Source organism: Phyllopteryx taeniolatus, chromosome 4, assembly GCF_024500385.1.
Source record: "Phyllopteryx taeniolatus isolate TA_2022b chromosome 4, UOR_Ptae_1.2, whole genome shotgun sequence".
NCBI classification, from domain to species: Eukaryota; Metazoa; Chordata; class Actinopteri; order Syngnathiformes; family Syngnathidae; genus Phyllopteryx; species Phyllopteryx taeniolatus.
In genome coordinates this window covers 16,414,589-16,434,817 of record NC_084505.1, presented here as the reverse complement: position 1 = coordinate 16,434,817, position 20,229 = coordinate 16,414,589, and the positions used below count along the sequence as shown (strand labels likewise).

The 20,229-nt window shown below is 41.6% G+C and overlaps 1 long non-coding RNA gene across 2 annotated transcripts in view; it reads right to left on the bottom strand.

The window, feature by feature from the left end:
- Positions 1–20,229, bottom strand: part of LOC133476494 (uncharacterized) — a 125,885-nt gene that overhangs the window by 50,117 nt on the left and 55,539 nt on the right. The window contains exons 3-4 of one of the 2 annotated variants that reach the window (XR_009788065.1): positions 7,732–7,871; positions 7,337–7,671 (exon numbers count right to left, since the gene is read on the bottom strand). This is a non-coding gene — a long non-coding RNA (uncharacterized LOC133476494). Of the gene's footprint in view, positions 1–7,336; positions 7,872–20,229 lie in introns of both variants that reach the window. The other variant, XR_009788066.1, reaches the window with a different exon arrangement.

The window sequence follows — 20,229 nt, the reverse complement described above, 5'->3', positions numbered from 1 at the left end:
AATGAACTAATCGTGAAGGACAGTGTTTAATTCTTTACAGTCTATTTAAATATGTTATTACAATATGTTTGTATAAAGTACAGTATTACAGAGTGTTATATTCCTTATTAAATAAATATTTTTTTTTTTTGAGGGGCGGGGGGGCTCGAGTGGATTCATGTCATTTCCATTCATTGCAATGGAGAAAGATGTGTTTTGAATTCTGCTCTACTACTCTACACCCGATAACATGTTTATAAAAAACAAGCGCTCAAAATTCTGCATAAAAAAAAAATCAAGATTCTTCCACTAGTGTGCAATCAACAATAAATATAGGTTATTATATTGGAATAATCTTGTTATTTTCTAGAACTGCTGCCTTGTATATAAAATCTGTCACAACTTGGGTCCACCTCCACTCTGTAGCCTTATGCAATTTAGATCACCTGCTACAAGGGTTAATCGAGGGGCTGCTAGAGGAGATTGTGAAATTCCATTCAGGAAAACTTCATTTGGTCAGTCAGCTTTTACCTATAGGGCAGGCAATGAGTGGAATGCAATTCCACAAAACATAAGAGAGTCCATCTCATATAACTCATTTAAAAACATCCATCCATCCATCCATTTTCTGAGCCGCTTCTCCTCACTAGGGTCGCGGGCGTGCTGGAGCCTATCCCAGCTGTCATCGGGCAGGAGGCGGGGTACACCCTGAACTGGTTGCCAGCCAATCGCAGGGCACATAGAAACTAACAACCATTCGCACTCACAGTCATGCCTACGGGCAATTTAGAGTCTCCAATTAATGCATGTTTTTGGGATGTGGGAGGAAACCGGAGTGCCCGGAGAAAACCCACGCAGGCACGGGGAGAACATGCAAACTCCACACAGGCGGGGACGGGGATTGAACCCCGCACCTCAGAACTGTGAGGCTGATGCTCTAACCAGTCGGCCACCGTGCCGCCCATTTAAAAACAATCTTAGAAAATGGCTAATTGACAACCACATTTGTCAACACTATGCTCTGTTGTATCCATCCATCCATCCATTTTCTGAGCCGCTTCTCCTCACTAGGGTCGCGGGCGTGCTGGAGCCTATCCCAGCTATCATTGGGCAGGAGGCAGGGTACACCCTGAACTGGTTGCCACCCAATCGCAGGACACATACAAACAAACAACCATTTGCACTCACATTCACACCTACGGGCAATTTAGAGTTGTCAATAAACCTGGATGTGGGAGTAAACCAGAGCGCCCGGAGAAAACCCACGCAGGCACGGGGAGAACATGCAAACTCCACACAGGCGGGGCCGGGGATTGAACCCGGGTCCTCAGAACTGTGAGGCAGACGCTCTAACCAGTCGTCCACCATGCCACACGTTTACAAGAGTTCACCTTAAAACCTTTTCAAAGAAAAATAACCATCACACAGGCGGCATGGTGCCCGTAGGTGTGAATGTGAGTGCAAATGGTTGTTTGTTTGTATGTGTCCTGCGATTGGGTGGCAACCAGTTCAGGGTGTACCCTGCCTCCTGCCCAATGATAGCTGGGATAGGCTCCAGCACGCCCGCGACCCTAGTGAGGAGAAGCGGCTCAGAAAATGGATGGATGGATGGATACAACAGAGCATAGTGTTGACAAAGACTGGTTTTCTCCGGGCACTCCGGTTTCCTCCCACATCCCAAACACATGCATGAATTGGAGACTCTAAATTGCCCGTAGGTGTGAATGTGAGTGCGGATGGTTGTTTGTTAGTATGTGGCCTGCGATTGGCTGGCAACCAGTTCGGGGTGTACCCCGCCTCCTGCCCGATGATAGCTGGGATAGGCTCCAGCACGCCCGCGACCCTAGTGAGGAGAAGCGGTTCAGAAAATGGATGGATGAATAACCATCACACAGTTATTTGAAGTCAGCTTCTGTCATATTAATTAGCCTCACATACTGTATTTCACTATCACAATTACCAACATTAATATAATTAGGTTGCTGCAATAGGTAAACCGGTTTTAATAATGAAAAAAAAAAATACACAAATACCTTTATAAGATAAGGTTGAGGACCCCTCAATACGAGCTGTTCAGTCCCGTATGTCTGGTGTCAGTTTGGTCCGCATTGTTGGCAGGAAGTCAAATTTCTTTCCAGTGAGGGTTGGACTCCACCAAAAATCCCCTCTGCCACCGATTCTGTTGATTACCTTTATGGACAGAATTTCTAGGTGCAGCCGAGGCGTTGTGGGGTTACGATTTGGTAACCTCAATATTACTTCTCTGCTTTTTGCAGAGGATGTGGTTCTGATGGCTTTATCAAGCCGTGATCTCCATCTCTAGTTGGAACGGTTCGTAGCAGTGTGAAGTGGCTGGGATGAAAATCAGAACGTTCAAATCTGAGGCCATGGCCCTCAGTCGGGAAAGGGTGGCGTGCCCACTGCGGGTCGATGAAGAGATCCTAGCCCAAGTGGAGGAGTTCAGGTATCTTGGGGTCTTGTTTACAAGTGAGGGAAGAATGGAACGGGAGATCGACAGGCGGCTTGGTGCAGTGTCTGCAGTGAGCGGAACGTTTCCGCCTCACGGGGACAGCTTCCACTGGCATCTGTTTCTCCAAGCTAACGGCTAATTTTGAGTCAAGCGCATGAAAACATGCACACTGATTTATAATGAAGAAATTCAAATTAATAATGTATATACGTACACATACATATCCCCTCTGTCTCCAATGCACTTATTGCAACTGTGTTTTTGTTGAATGATAATAATATATCAAACTTATACAACACTTTTTATGACACTCAAAGATGCTGGTAGAAGCCCATAATGTAATATTGGCCCATAACGTCATAAATGTACCCTTTTTAAAATGTAATAAGCCCATAACGTAATAACTGGCCAATAACGTAATGAAAGTCCTGGACCTCTGACATAATAACTGTTGGGTATTACGTTATTGGCTTGGTAAAAAAAAAAAAAAAAAAAATAATTCTTTGCAAATGTAATAACTGAGCCCATACTGTAATAATATAGTAATATCACTTCATTTACATTTTCATTTTTTGATATAACTATGAAAGTGCATACTCTTTCAGTCTGTCTGTCTATCACACTCCCTCTCTACATGTATTTGTATATTTAACTTGATGGTTTGCATAATCTCTACTAGTCGAGTCTGCTCCTTACCCTTTCAAACTATCTCCAAATGTACAGCTGAAACCAGATGATTACGTAAACTACAACGGGTATGGAAAGCATCCTCCTTTGTATTCCTCTGGACAGAACTGGTGTAACTGAGCCAGCTTTGTAGGCCACCTTGCTCGCACATGCAATTTCATGTCTGCCCATAAATTTTCTAGAGTATAAGATCAGGGTTTTGTGATGGCCACTCCAAAACATTGACTTTGTTATCTTTGTAACCACTCTGGCAGTATGCTTCGGGTCATTGTCCATTTGGAAGATCCATTTGGGCCCGTCCTTTAACTTCCTGGCTGATGTCTTAAGATGTTGATTCAGTATTTCCGTATAATTTTCTTTCCTAATGATGCCATCTGTTTTGAGAAGTGCACAAGTCCCTCCTGAAGAAAAAACAACCCCATAGCATGATCCTGCCAACCCTGTATTTCACAGTTAGGATGGTGTTATCAGGCTTCCAAGCTTCCGGCTTTTTCTTTCAAATATAAAATATATTACAAAAATATATATAAAGATGGGCAATATATAAAAAAAGCGGGTCAAATATATAAAAAAACAAATATAAAGATGGTCAATATGGTGAAAGAGTTAAATTTGAGTTGAGTCAGACTACAGGACATGTCTACAAAAATAAAAATCCCTGTGTGCATGTGCAAACTGTAATCTGTGTTTTTTAACTTTCTTTTGGAGTAATGGCTTTTTCCTGGCAGAGTGGCCTAGCAACCCATGTCGGTACAGTACTTGTTTCACTGTGGATAATGACACTCTTACCACCTTCAGCCAGCATCTTCACAAGGTCTTTTGCTTTGGTTCTTGAGTTGAAATGCACATTTCGGAACAAAGCACCTTCGTCTCTGGGACACAGAACCCACCTCCTTCCTGAGCGGTATGATAGCTGGACATTCCCATGGTGTTTACACTTGCATATAATTGTTTGAGGAGATGAACATGGCACCTTCAGGAATCTGGAAATCAGACCCAAGGATGAACCAGACTTGTTTAAGCCCACAATTCTCTATCTGATGTCTTGGCTGATTTCTGTTCACATTATTTACATGATTTTACATAAAGAAACAATGTGTTCAGGTGTGCCTTCAAATACATCCACAGGTTTGTCTCAAATTAACTCAAATGTTGTCAATAAACAAACTTCAAAATATATTACATCATCATTTGGATTTTCCCAAATTGCAGTACAAAGAATGGATGGATGTTTAAAGGCTTTGAAGAAAGTAATGACAAATAGTGTAAAAAAAAAAAAAATGAAATAATTCTCTCACTATTCTGGCATTTAGCAAGTATGAATAATTTTGGTAATACCAGTTGACCTAAAACAGGAAAAGTTTACTTTAATTTCATGTCAGACAGTGAGAAAAAAGTACATGTATTTTTAAATCATGTATGTAAACCTCTCATTTCAATTTAAGTGGACGTTATAGATTCAGAACTTTTAATTTATTATTGGCCAGTTATTACGTTATGGGCCTATTACATTTTAAAAAGGGCAGATTTACTACGTTATGGGTTGTTATTATGTTATGGGGTGTTATTATGTTATAGGCTTCTACAATGCTTTAGACCAATCAGATGACAATAACAGTAAGAGGTGGGTGAGTGCAAAGTGCGGGTGCTGCTGTGATGCTGTCCACCGGATTAGTCTCTGGTGGGAGCCTGTTTCAATGTAGCAGGGACGCAGAGGATACATTGGGTAGCTGAGCTCAAAGTGCAGCACTTATGTTCATGAGGTGGCACGGTGGGTGACTGGTTAGCACATCTGCCTCACAGTTCTGAGGACTGGCGTTAAAAAATGTGTGGCGTTTGTATGTTCTCCCCGTGCCTGCGTGGGTTTTCTACGGGTACTCTGGTTTCCTCCCACATCCCACAAAAATGCATGGTAGGTTAATTGAAGATTCTAAATTGCCCTTCGGTGTCAATATGAGTGTGAATGGTTGTTTGTTTACATGTGCCCTGAAATTGGCTGGCGACCAGTTCAAGGTGTACCCCACCTCTCGCCCGAAGATAGCTGGGATAGGCTCCAGCACGGCCGCGTCCCTAGTGAGGACCCTAGCCCCTACCACGGTGACGCACATTCAGTAGCCGGTTCATAGTGTAGGCAACCGGGGGGGGGGGGAGGAGGGGATGGCACAACGGGCTTAAAGAAACAGGTTTTATTTGTGAAACATGAAAGGTGGGATGAACACGGAGGGAGGTTGGGATCTTAAGGTGAACAGCACAGGGAACAACGAGGGCCTCAATCACATAGGGACCAATGAAACGGTGGACAAACTTCCGGGAATCCAACTTAAGCGTTAAATTCTTAGAATTGAGCCACACCTTTTGGCTGACAACGTATGTGGGAGCGGGGGTTCGGTGACGGTCGGCTTGTCTCTTCGACCTTGTGGAGGCTCTGAGCAGACCAGAGCGGGCACGCTTCCATATCGAAGAACATCGACATATGTGAGTCTGCACAGAGGGAACGGCTATCGCATTCTCTTGTGACGGAAAAAGTGGGGGTTGGTAACCCAGGGAGCATTGGAAAGGGGAACAGAGGAGGCACTGGGCAGGGTTGTTCACGTCACGAAGCTGGATGGGATTGTGTCATGCAGCGAAGAGCTGCCTCGAGCTGTTGATTTGTGCGCTCGCATTGCCCATTGGTCTGGAGGGTGGTAAGCCGACGAGAGACTGATTCCAATGCAGAGTGCTGCAAAAAAAGCCTTCCAGACCTGGGAAGTGAATTGGGGACCCCTGTCAGATACTATATCAGACGGCATGCCATGCAGACGCAACATGTGTTGGACCAATAAGTTGGCCGTCTCCTTGGCAGAATGGAGTTTAGGGAGTGCAAAAAAGTGGGCTGCTTTTGAAAATCTGTCCACGACAGCAAGAATGACTGTTACCTCTGGACAACGGGAGGCCACTGATGAAATCCATGGCTATGTGTGACCAGGGGTGACTGGGAATGGGCAATGGGTGGCGGAGTCCAGAGCTGGGTCTAGTTGAGGTCTTGTTTTGGGCACAAATAGCACACGCCAAGACGAATGAACGAGTGTCCGCTTCCATGGATGGACAACAGAAATGGGGCAAAAATGCTAATGTTCTATTGACACCCGGGTGACACGTAAGGCGGGAGCTGTGAGCCCACTGCAGAACCTGGGAGCGAACAGGATCAGGGACAAACAGATCCTTCTGTGTCCCTCCTCTGGGGTCTGTTTTTTTGTCTTGTGCCTTGTGCCTTCACTAGGGATTCGATCTCCAATTCTACCGATGCCACGAAACAAGTAAGAGAGAGAATGGGTTCTGGGTCCTCGCTTGTCTTATGGGCGAAGAATTGGCGGGACAGTGCATCTGGTTTGACGTTTCTGGACCCTGGGATGTAGGACAAAGTAAAGTGGAACTGAGTAAAAAAAGAGTGCCCACCTGGGTTGCCTTGGGTTTAATCTCCTGGCAGATTTGAGGTACTCCCGGTTCTTGTGGTCAGTCCACAGTACATAAAAAGTTGGCCGATGCATCGTCGTGCCCTTTCCTCAGGGGAGAGCTTTGCACGTCCCATTTGCATAGGTTCAACTGCGTCAGCAAGGGGCGGGGTTTGGGACAAAGCTTGTGTGGGTAATATGGGTGACTGATTGGCCCGCGCAGGAGAATTGTGTTGAGTGTGCGGAGCTGGTCGTTTCTCAAGTCTCGTCTTTGAGGGACTCGTTTAGAGCGCGGAGCAATACCTCTTGGAGTGCGTCATCATTGAATTTACTCTCCGTGGCAAGGGTAGGAAATTCAACTGAAAATTCTGACACACTACAGGTGCTTTAGCGGCCTTTTTGCCACAGACAGGGTGGTCGCATATTTTACGCATTCCGTCAGTGAAACTGGAATATGTTGAACACACCGAAGTTCCCTTCTCCCACTCAACTGTGGCCCAAGAAGGCAGCCGATAAGGTACGCAATCTTAGCTCGGTCTGATCTATATGTGCAGGGTTGTTGTTCAAACACCAATGAGCATTGTACCAAGAACGCGCGGCACGAACCCAAGTCCCCTTCATAAGGTGTGGGGGAAGGCACAAATGGTTCTCGGACTGGCTGTGAGGGCGGAGCAGGTGCAAGTGGCGGCGTAAGTAGAGGTTGACCGGGTGTCTGCAAAGCCGGCAACTGACTCTGTATGGAGGCCAGTGATTTAGCAAACTCTTTTACCTTGCCTAGGAGTAGATGGAGAGCTTGATCATGTTGTTCTAACAGAACCGCTTGTCCGTTAAGGCGTTCCGTCTCTGCGGGGTCCATTCTTTGGCCAGATCGAACTGTTACGGTTTGCGGTGCAGGAGGGGACCCAAGAGCAGATACAGAAAGGCAGGTCAGAATTCAGAGTTTATTTAGTTCAACGAATGTCCAGAGGGTTAGGAGACTGGCACTCTGGCAGGCAGCAATGTCTTGCGGTGTGAGTTCTGGGTCAGGTGACGATTTCAGCGGACAGGAGTGCAGGCAACGAAGCAGGCGTGGAGATTCCGGACAGGAGTACAGGCGTGGAGATTCTGAACAGGAGTTCAGGAAAAGAAGGTTCTGGACAGGAAACGAAGGACTGATTAGGATACTGCGTGCAGTAGTAGTGATCCGAGCGAGAAGCGACTGACAGCGTGACTGCTAAAGTCAATCTGGCGACGAGGTGGAGTTCGGGATTGGCTTCAGTACACTGCTGATGATGATGCTTCACAGCCAACTCGTCTCCTCCCACCTGCACAGCCACACACCAAACACAAGGCGTAGTTCAGGGTGCCGAGGCAGCAGCCGTGACAATAGGGCTCCTAACTCTTCCCCTGGGAAAAACACTTAATTTTGAGTATTACCAAGACCATATGACTGACAGACATTTTAAAATTATCGCATAAGTGTACCACCACCATATAAAAGTATCATTTATGATTATTCATACTGTTTTGCAATGTATTTACTATCAAAACAAACCACTTTATCTATTTAAAAGCAGATAAATCATTACGACTGCAATTACTGCACTTTATTTGAATGATGGTTTGTTTACCTATGCAATCCCTTTTAAAGGAGTCTGGGCTTTTTAACTTTGTACATATCTTCATATGTCTGTGCTATTAACAGGGTTGGGGCTAGGGTTATTTTAAAGATAGATAGATAGATAGATAGATAGATAGATAGATAGATAGATAGATAGATAGATAGATAGATAGATAGATAGATAGATAGATAGATAGATAGATAGATAGATAGATGGCTTCATAACAAAAACTGAAAAATGAAGCAGACAATCTTTGCAATAAGCGGCATAGTAATTAAATGCATGTCCTTTGTGTAATGGTACAAAGAAATGTATTTCAGGCTATCAGGAACAAGTACATTTTCCACTAATTTGATACCTTGCATTTATAACTCTTTATAATTTTCTCTTCAATCTACAGCCAACACCCACTGAACTGTACAGCGTTGGCTAGAGGATATCACAATGGTATTATTCATATGCAGCCAGGTTTAGGTAATCCTTCCAACAGTGAGACCAAACCATAAAAAGGATGATGAATTATTGAAGAGCATCAGAGAAATAGGAAACCTTTCTCTGAATAGGATCAACCTTTTGGGAATGCTTCAAAGAGCATTCAGTAGTCAGGGAAAAACAGCCCTCTCCCTGCTTTATCCCTGTCAAAAAGCTGTGCCCTGGCTGTGAAGGAGAGAGGGAGAGCAACAGAGGGAAGGCGATAGACTAAAAGCTCACCTATTGTTCACCCTCGATTTGCATGAAATTGTTTACCAGCTCTTCATGCTGTTGCCTATTTTTCCCATCCTTGTCTCCCGCCGCTCAATTTTTCTCGCTTTGTGATTTTATTTAGAATGTTCGTTCTGGCTCTGCTCATTTGAACAGAAACAGAAGGCAGTGACTGAACCAGAGTTTGGTCCAATTAGCTCAAATCGGTTTGCACTGAATTAAGATCTAAAACAAGAACTGATCTAAAACTAGAGAATTAAGTCCAGCTCTTGGATTAACCGTGAACTATACAGAAATACTCAAAATGAAGTCATTAGTTATTTTTTTTAAGGACCCTGGAAGTGATTTTTTCTAAATACATTATATATGTTTGAAGATAACTGCTGAAAATGTGCAAAGAACACTATAGTACTGAAATGGTGAGCTATACCTTTAAACTCTTTTTCACCATTTCAGTTTACAGATTTTTTGGGCGTAGCTAAAACAAAGTTTAGGAATGCAATTTGGCTTCCTGGCATGCGTCTGCCCTCCCCGACTATATAAGTACTTAGCGCCTTCATTCCATCAATGGCTATCTGGCGCAATAGTGAGTTACTTACCACTACAGCATGCAGTGAACTAGCAAGATATGGCTACAATCCGAAACATGCATCTTCCCTGGATGCCACAATTTACAATTACCAGTTCAGTGTTGTTATTCAAATTCCCAAGTGTTATGTAGTTTTTGTTATTCAGGCTACCGAAAAAAAGTTGAAATGCAAAGCATTGTGGGGTTTATAACTTGCAGGAAGTATGTGCTCAAATGTCTTTCAGTGTGAGCCATGGACTGAATAATGTGTGCCGTTGTGTTTAATAAACGGTGAACTTTCCCTGAAGTATCTCTGTTATGAGCCCCCACACACGTCACAAAACCAAGTGAGGCAGTCACTTATTGACCGACCCCAACGCTAGTCCACGGCGTCCAGAAACCTGTTGGCCCGCAAGCTAGCTACCGGCTAGTAACGAGAGGTCGCAGCATGGAAAAGCTCCGTGACGACTCGATGGGATATATTCCAGGCACCAGAGGCTTTAAGTGGATATTTTTTTCGCAGCTCAAACATATTGGAATATGCTACACTTACGAACATATTTGAGTGACAGGTAAAAGTCGAGCGGGGCATGTTTTCAGCGCATTCAGTGGACACACCCACAGAGTCTGAAAGCTGAGAGAATGCCTCAATTCTTCACCATTTTGAAGCCTGAATTCATCCATCCATCCATCCATTTTCTGAGCCGCTTCTCCTCACTTGGGTCGCAGGCGTGCTGGAGCTAATCCCAGCTATCATCGGGCGGGAGGCGGGGTACACCCTGAACTGGTTGCCAGCCAATCGCAGGGCACATACAAACAAACAACCATTCGCACTCACATTCACACCTACGGGCAATTTAGAGTCGCCTGAGTTCATATACTTGGCAATTTTTTTGATTCATTCAAATTTGGCAGACTTGTTCGCAACATTGTTCTCTGTGGTGTATGAAATTTATAAGACATTTTTATTTTCACTTTATAGGGACTTTAAAGAAAAGATAAGTTTGAGTATATCCAACAAGAGATCAGTCGGGGCAGATGCCAGTCATAATACTATATTTGCCTCTAGCACTGTAAATTCTTTGAATAAATCTGGCATGTGGTGAAATCTCTGCCAGACACACAAAGATAGAGCCAAGTACAAGTTTTTAAAAAACCAAGAACTCTCCCAACAATGTCTGACCACAGCTAAATTTATACCTTCTATCCTAAACCATGAATAAATCTGAAACCTTTTGTCTTCCCACACTCACACAAACACACACTGAATCACATGTGTATCCCTCATATTACACTAAAAATGAAATGAAAATATTTTCTTAATGCATGAAGACAGTAAACTACGAATGTATTTGTGATATTGATATTATATATACTATGCCTACCACAAGGACATGTGCAGGTATTACTCCTATCAATAACGGATGCTTTCCTATCTTTTTTTTAAGTTTATACAAATAAAGTAACAAGTTTAATCACTTTCTGTATTGACTAGTGCTACTTTCCTTTCGCAGGATGTTTCCTGTTGACAGCACTTATAGTTTGGCTACCAAATAACGAAGCATGCAACTCAAGCTTTACAATATAACGTGTTAATTTACACACATACAGAATATTGTTGTGCCAGAGTGACCTGATGCATGCGGTATATTTGTGCCTCTTCTCGCCATGTTGATGTGTGACGGCGAGCTGGGGGGGCTGAAGAGCGAAAAGAGAAATGGTAGGAGGGACGGAGGGAGAGAAGGAGGTACAGAGTGAGAATGCTTTTTTGTTGTAAGCAGAAACACTGCTTTATGGATGACGTGTTAACACTGGTGTTACTGTAGTTGTGTGTGTGTGTGTGTGTGTGTGTGTGTTTTGCATTTGCTTTCTTCTTTTATTTATTTTGGCCTCACCATCCAGAAGGATGAATTAAACCTGTCAAACTTTTTGTATGCATATTTATGCATGTGTATACGTCTCATGTTCTGAAATGTATTAGTCCTGTCTATGGTCACGTTGACTGTTTGTTTTAAGTCTGCCTGGAGGGCTTATGCATTCTGCATGAGAGAACTGTGCTTTATGTGTCAAATCCGTTTGTTTGCCCAGTGTTTAGCAAAAGCTCAAACACTCCACTGACCTTTTGTTTAGCTAGTGTTCACTCTCGTGCAGATACAGACATACACATGCACACACACACAACGCCGTGTAGACAAGAAACACATTAAGTTCAACACTTGGACACTTGACTTTCAGCCACGATTAAATTGTCATTCTAAACACAACCATGTGTTTTTTTTAAATGAGTGCACCCAATGACTGATTTTATTTTCAGTAAAATCCCTGTAAAGTGAAAATGAACGTCTTGTAAATTTTATACACCACAGAAAAGAGTATTTTTAACAAACCTGCCAAATTTGAATGATAAAAAAAATTGTTAAGTGTACAAAATGAGGCTTCAAAATCATGAAAAATCAAGTCTTTCCTCCTGCCCGCAGAGACTGTGGGCATGTAGGCTGAATACGCTGAAACCACGCCTTTGCTTTCAATCAAATACCAAAAATCCTTCTTATGCCTACACATCCCTGCATGTAAAATATATCCGTTTAAAGTTTCTGGTGACTGGAATATATCCCTGCGGGTCATTGCGTGGCTTTCAACAGGGCATCAAAAATGCACATGTGCTTTCACAAACAGAAATATAGGCTCCCTTTCAAGGTTTGTAAACGATACGCAGCAGACCGCTGCGGAACTGCCAAGGCTCACCAATACAGTCTTTCTGTCTGTCTATCTATCTATATTGTGTTTTACAAATGTTTTTAACCTGTATTTATAATTTAATATGTACCTATGCCTCCTGTGTCTAATTTCATATGTACGAGTGCTTCGCTGTCACTGAAATTCATCTATGAAGTCATTGAATGGGGAATTAATGACTGCTAGCAGCCTCTCCAAATATTCACATGCTCTTATTTATCGTTGCCCATTTCGTCACTTCATTGCCACCCACTTTTTCCATGACAAACATGCCATGATTTGGCGTGGTTCAATAAAAAATAAAATAGTCCATTACTATATATTGTATGTGAGCCTCAAAACCCAAAAGAGGGTCATGTTGCAACACGCCGGTAGATGTTTGGTGAAAATCACTTCTAGTGAAAGTTTTCGGCAACATCATTCGTGTGCGGTGGGCCAAACTAGCAACTGCGCCGGTTAACTACTGATGCGAACGAAGGCGCTCAAGTTTTTATATAGTGGGGGAGGGACAACTTATGGCTCAAGTGTGTCACTGGGCTGTTCTCCACAATTGATGACAACATAGTGCTCAGATTTTACACACACTTTCAGCAGAGACGGTGGAAGTAGTCTTCCACTGACTGGTCGAATAATCGGTTCAACCCATTGTCTGTAGCTGGTACTAAAAGAAGTGACCTGGAGGCCGTGCAAGCAGTTAAAAAAACGCTTGCACCTAAACCAAGAAAGTCAATTTGACAAGCAGCACGGAAAAGTGGGCTCTCCTTTCTCATAATAGGCACTGTGTTACGATGCGATAGTATTCATTTTAACTGGACTCAGAAGCAGGCTGAGGTTGAAGAAGTTTGTGGAGAATGGCACAGGGGTTATAGCCGGACGGCTAAGAGCGCAGGTGGAGACGGGCTTGAGTAGTGACACATGGAACGTTGGATGAATCTTAAGAGATTGCAGAAGTTTCAGTTGAACTGACATGAGATTGATGATTTTAGTGATCGGGACCGGACGAATAAAGCGCGTGGTGAGTTTGCGGGATTCCGTCTGGAGTGGGAGGTCACGGGAGGAAAGCCAACAGTCTGACCCACCTTCTCCCATTAAAACAAAATTAAACGTGTTTCACCTAGCCCTTTATGTTTTCTTTAAAGAAATGTACCCATCTCACAACTTCTGCCCGGCTAATCAAATATATGAGCACAACTGTGTGTTTTCTCATTTACTAAATAAAAGTAAGGCTGTTAATTTCTAAATAAGAGAAAGTAAATAATAAGTATTAATAATAAGTATTACCTGTTCAAATAAAGTGCTTAACTTCAGAATAATTATTTGAAAAAATACTTCATGTTTTGATCATATGGGTAGAGGCAAAATCATGCATTGTAAAAATGCATTATACATAGTTTTTCCAGAATTTTGAGGTCAACTTTGGGGGTGTGTATTATACATGGGTGCACATTATACACGAGAAATTACAGTACTTTTATTTTTCTCTTTGTTTTAAATGTTTATAAGCTGTTGTTCCCACTGATTTTGTGCTCTTACATCTGAACATTCTTAGAAACGTTCTTAAACGTTTCATGATATTCTACATGAGGACAAATGTTGTTTTTGTTTCCATTGTAAACTATACTTGAAATTATATCTAAATGGCTTTGTCAGTGTTAGCCATCAAATATTCATATTTTCATCCCAAGAAAATAAAATGTTTCATCTGTTCCTGTTTATTGTGTTGTCTATCTAGGTTTACAAAGCCCTACTGCCCATCCTTCTCTTCTTGCCCCAGGTTCCATCTCACACCGCAGATAGTGAGCAGAAACACTGGGGATTCTCACACCCAACCCAACCATCTGTCAGTCGCATACAAGCTCCGTGTGTGTAGGTCAGGATATCTTTAGGGCTTTGGGCATTGTCCCCTCAGCCACTCATCTGTTAGACATTTCCAAGCCTCAGAAACGTCTTTGTGTGCTAACGTCCCAACTGCTTGACTACCAAGGGTCCGTTCCCACATTCGCATTTGCATCATGTTGCCCTGTGAAGAGCTTCAGGCTGTCCCTTGGAAAACCTTCGGGAACTGATTTGGGAAGGGTTTGGATAATGTGTTTCCAAAGCTACTGTCAGATGGATTTTTGTTGTTTTGTTGGCCCCAGGGACACAACAGAAGATCAGAACAGAGAGATTATTTGAAGCAGCAGCAGACACAGTGCCCAGACGTAGCCCAACTAACCCACTTCTAAAGTAGAGCAGTGACGGTGCCTGTTGTGGTGAGGAGTGGTGGGCTGGGGTTAAGATCATCATCTGGTCCTGACACGTTCAATGGTACTCTCACTGCTGTTTTTTTTTTTAAAGTTTTTTCACAAGACACTGTACATTCAAGATGCACACCATAGTTAAGGCATACTAGGGAACTTCTAACTTTCTATGTGAATAAATACTCCTTTTGAGAAGGTCAGTATTTAAATAAAGCATAAATAGAAAGCGAGATCCACTGTTTACTGTAACTTGGCTCAAGCCTTTATTAATGCAGGTAGGATATACAGTAAATGAAAAACACTAAACCTCTATGACAAGGCCTCTGCCTTTGGTTGATATTTATTCCAACTTGACTCTTTGTTTGTTTACAATACTGCCACAGCTGACTGGAAATTGTTGCAGCAATATACAGGGACCAGCCTCATATAAAAGTCAGGAATGCTATAAACAGACTCAATAGTTTAATACCATATCTTTACCCCTGAGATTCATATTGCATTGGAGCGTTTGGGGTCCTTCAGACTTGACTTTCCTTTTTCTTTGCTCCTTATTTCACAAATCTTGTATTACCCCATTACTTTTGGACTAATAATAATTTTTAAAAACAGGCTTATTTTGAAATTAACATGTGGTATGATATCAAATGGATAATCAAATCTTTTCCCCCTAAAAAATCTTAAATGTGTTTTTATAAATAGTAGGAATTGTGTGCGTGCGTGCAGGCGTGCGTGTATGCGTGCGTGGGTCAGGATGAAAAGTTCAACTTTTGTCTCGTCAGTCCACAGAATATTTCTCCAAAAGTGTTGGGGATGATCAAGATGTTTCTTAACAAATGTCAGATCAGCCTTTGTGTTCTTCTGTCTCAGAAGATGTCAGATGATTCCATTTTAGCTTAAAGCCTTGATTATGACTGAGTCATGAATGCTAAGCTTAACTGAGTCCTGGTTCTTGGTTGTTCTGGGTTCTTTTGTGACCTCCTGGATGAATTATCGTTGCATTCTTGGAGTAATTTTGGTTGGCCAAACACCAATTGGGAAATTTGGCATTGTTCCTAGTTTTCTCAATTAGTGGACAATGGCTCTGACTGTGGTTCACTGGAGGCCCAAAGCCTTGGAAATTGCTTTGTAACCTTTTTCAGACTGATATCTTGTTGCCTACTTCGCTCTGTCTGACAGGTACTATTTAATTGCTTTCTTAATTTAAAAAATAAACTGGATGTAATCAGGCCAGTCAAATTTAATTCAGCTTTCCAAAAATTGTGGTTGATCACAGTTAACGTTGTACTCAACAAAGAGTGGCAATTACTTTTTCACATTTGGCCCAAAAGGTTTAGATATTTTTCATATTTATGGAAACTACATTTTGCATTTACCTGGGTTGTCTTTGTGAAATATTAAATTTGATCTGATGAGTGGGGCAGCACTACCTCAGTCTGTAAGAACTTGGGCTTTGGAGAAGGAGGACACAAGTGTGGAGAACACTTTGCGTGCCTCTTTAACTCTGAATCTCTCCTTGCATGCCTGCATGTGTGTGATCTGGTTCTATGTGTGATGTGCCAAACAAAGTATACATTGCCGTAGGAGTTGAATTTCCCCTTGAGGGACACCTTTCAGTATAATAAATTTAACCGCCCCCCCCCCCTAAAAATACAAACCATTTAAGTGTTAAAACAGCCATTATGAATTGAAGCCATGATGATCGTGTCACTCTTATCAAAAATACACCAAGTATCGGGCTTTGGAAGATAAATCAGAATTGGAAACATAAAACAGTAATTATAAGAATTATAACTAATAATTAGTATTGTTCTTTTAGATTATTTTTATCGTAATCATTACAATACACCAATCTATTTTATATACTGTATTGCTTGTCCTCACTAGGGTCATAGTCTATCCCACCTGACTGGGCGAGAGGGAGTGTAGATCCTGTACTGCTACCCAGTCACTTGTAAGACACAAATAGACAAACAACCATTGAGACACACTATCTTTTTAGTAGCAATACGAGAGCAAAGCATATTCAAATAGGGGCATTTTCTCTCATGTGCATAGGAGGGAAACGGTTCGCAATTGTACACTTTTTGGGCTGTACAGATTCTCCCATCAACTTAACAGCGCTTTGGCTGATATCATTAGTAATTGTTTTTCAAAGAAGAAACTTCAAGCTGTTTATTATTACTCCCAGCTGAAGGTTACTGTCAAACTAAACATAAAACAAAGAGAATTAGACGCGTATTTCAAACAACCACATAGCCTCCATCTAGCATACAATGGGAAACACCATATCCACACAGGCTAACTATTAGCATCCGTGTGGCGGCATTGTTACCCTTTACGCAATGGTTACCTGAACACATACAGAATATATAACAATACTCACAAGCATTCAATCTCAGCAAAGAACGACTAATATTAGTGTCGTACTGATGAGTTTAGAGAGGAGTTAAGATGCCTCAATGAACAACATAGCCTTCTGTCTGTCTGTCGGTCTTATACTGCCCCCAGGTGGCCAAGACACATACACCAGAATGAGCAGCACAATGTTCATTGCAGGGGAAAGGGTGGCAAAAACTGTCTAATTATTTTTCATTCTACTTAATTTGTCATTAATGTACTCAATGTTTTTATAAAGTATACTATTATAGAGGGGTATTTTTCTCATTGTAAACAAATTGTATTTATTTGGGGGGGGGGGCATTTCCATTAATTTCAATGAGGAAAGGTCGTTTTAGATAAGTGTTTTGAGTCACAAGCGTGGTGAAGGAACAAAATAACCTCATATCTCAAGTTACCACAGTTTACTTTACCTTTCCCATTTAGTTAGGGATTCATATCGAGTTACATTTACATTAGTTAGATAGCACAATAAGTCAGCCTGTTCTACCTGAGGGTGACAGACCAACACCTCCAACATGTCGACATTCTTTCACTCGGAAGCGTGGGTGACTGTTACTGAGCCTGGAACATAGACTGGTCGATAATTTCAGAGCTGTGCCTTTTGGCTTTGCTTTGACAGTTCAATACACCAGCAGCAATACTGTGGATGCCCCCCGGCATCTGTCAATCTTTCTCCCCACTTGAAGCAAAATGTTCACTCCATTCTTCTTCCAATTGACCAACCGTACCCTCTGACTGGGATGTACTAATTCTGATCGAGGCAGCTTTACGTTCTGTTGTCACCCAGAAAATACTTAAGGTCACAGTTTGATTTCTGCAAATTGGATAATTAGGTCGACAAATTTTGTCTATGAAGATAATGAACAGACCCAGTGACATAGGGTAACCTCGACAGTGTCAAACATCCACCGTAAATGTGTTTTTGTTCTTGTCGTCTGGATAGTTTTGTTTGTTTTTCTTTTTCTTTTTTTTAATCATTTTGAATCTTCAGATTAGTGTCCGACACACACAAAGGTTTAGACACACCTTCTCATGCTAAATTTTCAAAGTTTATTGCCCATGATCAAAAATTTTAATGCGTTTTAAGGTTTGAAAACTCATAATGGCCATTTATAATTTTAATATTATCTAAGAAAAAAGTTACATAGATATTGCTGTATATTTTTAGTTATTTGCATAACTTGTGATAGTGTGGCACATGTTGTCCTTGAGTCTTTTCAGTCAATAATTTCACCAAGTTGCACACTCCACAGAAACCATACAATTCTCTTATGTTTGTCATTAAATCAATTACTGAGAGACCTAAATATGTATCAAGTTAGGATAAGGCAGTGCTGGCAGTGTGTGTTTGACCTGTTTTTTAGTGGTATCAACTCAACCGATCAACATTTTACTGTTGACTGCCAGCAGATTTGACTGAATGGAATTTAAATTGATGTCGCAGGGGTGTAACAGTACGTGCTACTATTCAAAATGTTCACTACACAGAACATACTGATCCTGCCTTGCATGACTGCCACACATTACTACTCAATAAAAAAATGCTGTGCAGTCCAGCTAGCCATCGTTATTGCTAAGAAGACTCTTTTGCAAAGTCTCCTATTTGAGGGTTGGAGGCTGGTTTGTAATATGCAAAAGGACAAAAACAAAGGCATACGACAAAAACTAGTATTGTTTGGAAGAGATTGGCTCTACTTTTGTTAGGATGTCAATTTTGTTAACACATTTTAAACAGCATCATATGGACATAAATACAAATAATAAAATAGCAATTTTCACCATGCATCCTTTTTCTATATTGGGGTGATGGGTGAGTTAGAGCAAATCCTAGCTGACTTTAGGCGAGGCAGTGTATACCCTGGACTGGTCAACAGCCAATCGCAGGGCAGCAGTTTTAAATAATTTTTGGGAATACTCATTCCAGTAGCAGAGACTGAGGAGGAAGCTGTACCTTCATTTGTACAAGTGACACATTTTAAAAGGAATGCAGCCAGTGGTTTTTAGTCTATTTTTTACTTCTGTCCAGTATACAGGCCTGCAAGTATTTATAGTAGTATTTTTGTGGTACATAGGGAACCAGTGGAACCATTATATAGTGCATCGGATCTGTGGCTCTTCGGTTTAACAAAAATGGCACAGGAAGAACAGTTTTTGTTATTTGGCTGCAATACCTACTTAGAAAAGTAGTACCTCTCTAGGTTTAATCCATTCGTCAGGTCATATCTTTATATGTCTGCTGTAAAATTTTATTTATTTTTTTAAACTTGGTAACTATACATAAACTTTACATAGTGTAGAGTGATTGGTGACATTCATTCGTGTGTCTATAGGGGCAGGCCTGCCAGCATCGCTAAGATGCAGTTAAAGTGTATGAGCAAATTTTTCTATAAGTGTGTGTGAATTAGTTTCTGTTAAGGACAGCACTGTCAGAGTTCTTGTTGACCCTCTAGCCATCCAGCATTTGCTCAGAAAAAGTAGTCTTTCATGAATAATGTTTAATACAGACTGTGACAAAACCTTGAGCTAACCAAACAAACATCATGCCCCGGGTAAAAATTGAAAAGATCAAACAGCACGCTGGCACCTCACTTTGTGGTGTGTGTGTTTGTGTGTGTGTGTGTGTGTGGATGTGTGGATGGATTCCCATAATGTTATTTTATCAGCACTACAGAGTATGTTCTAGAGCATTAAGAATAAAACCAGTATGACACCATACCATTTCCATGACTGTGCGTGTGTGCGTTCGTGCACGTGTGTTTGTATGTTAGTTCACGCAGAATCATCGCTACCCAATGCATCTGACCAAAATCAACAGAAGATAAAAACGAGGACACCGGCCTTTTTTTTAAAATGCTATGCTCTCCAAGGCCTGTCATATAAAAACCAATAAACTAGCCAAGCATCAATAATGCATTAAAGTCATTCATTCAAGCCATAATGTTTGCCAATACATTAACGAGTCAGTGGGAGTGCAAAGCAGTGCTCAAAAAAATTAGGAAAGAGCTTTTGTACTCCCAGTGCTTCTTTCTTTTGTTAATAATGGAAATTTGCTGTGTGCTTTGCTATGTTTTTTATTAAATTTTCTTTTATCAATATTGTAGACTTTGTGGTTTTAAAAATCACTGCTCATGTAGTTACTAAAAAAAAGTAGTTATTAATCTCAATAGGTTGAAATTTTGATTTATTGAAATATACTGGACAAAAAACGATCACTATTATTACAGTCCACCTATGCCTAAATAGGATAAACTTTTGGGATTGCTAACAAACGTGATAATTTTTTTTCCATGAGTGATCTTACGTGAGGCGGCATGGTGGTGGACTGGTTGGCACATCTGCCTCACAGTTCAGAGGAACGGGGTTCAAATCCCGGCCCCGCCTGTGTGGAGTTTGCATGTTCTCCCCGTGCCTGTGT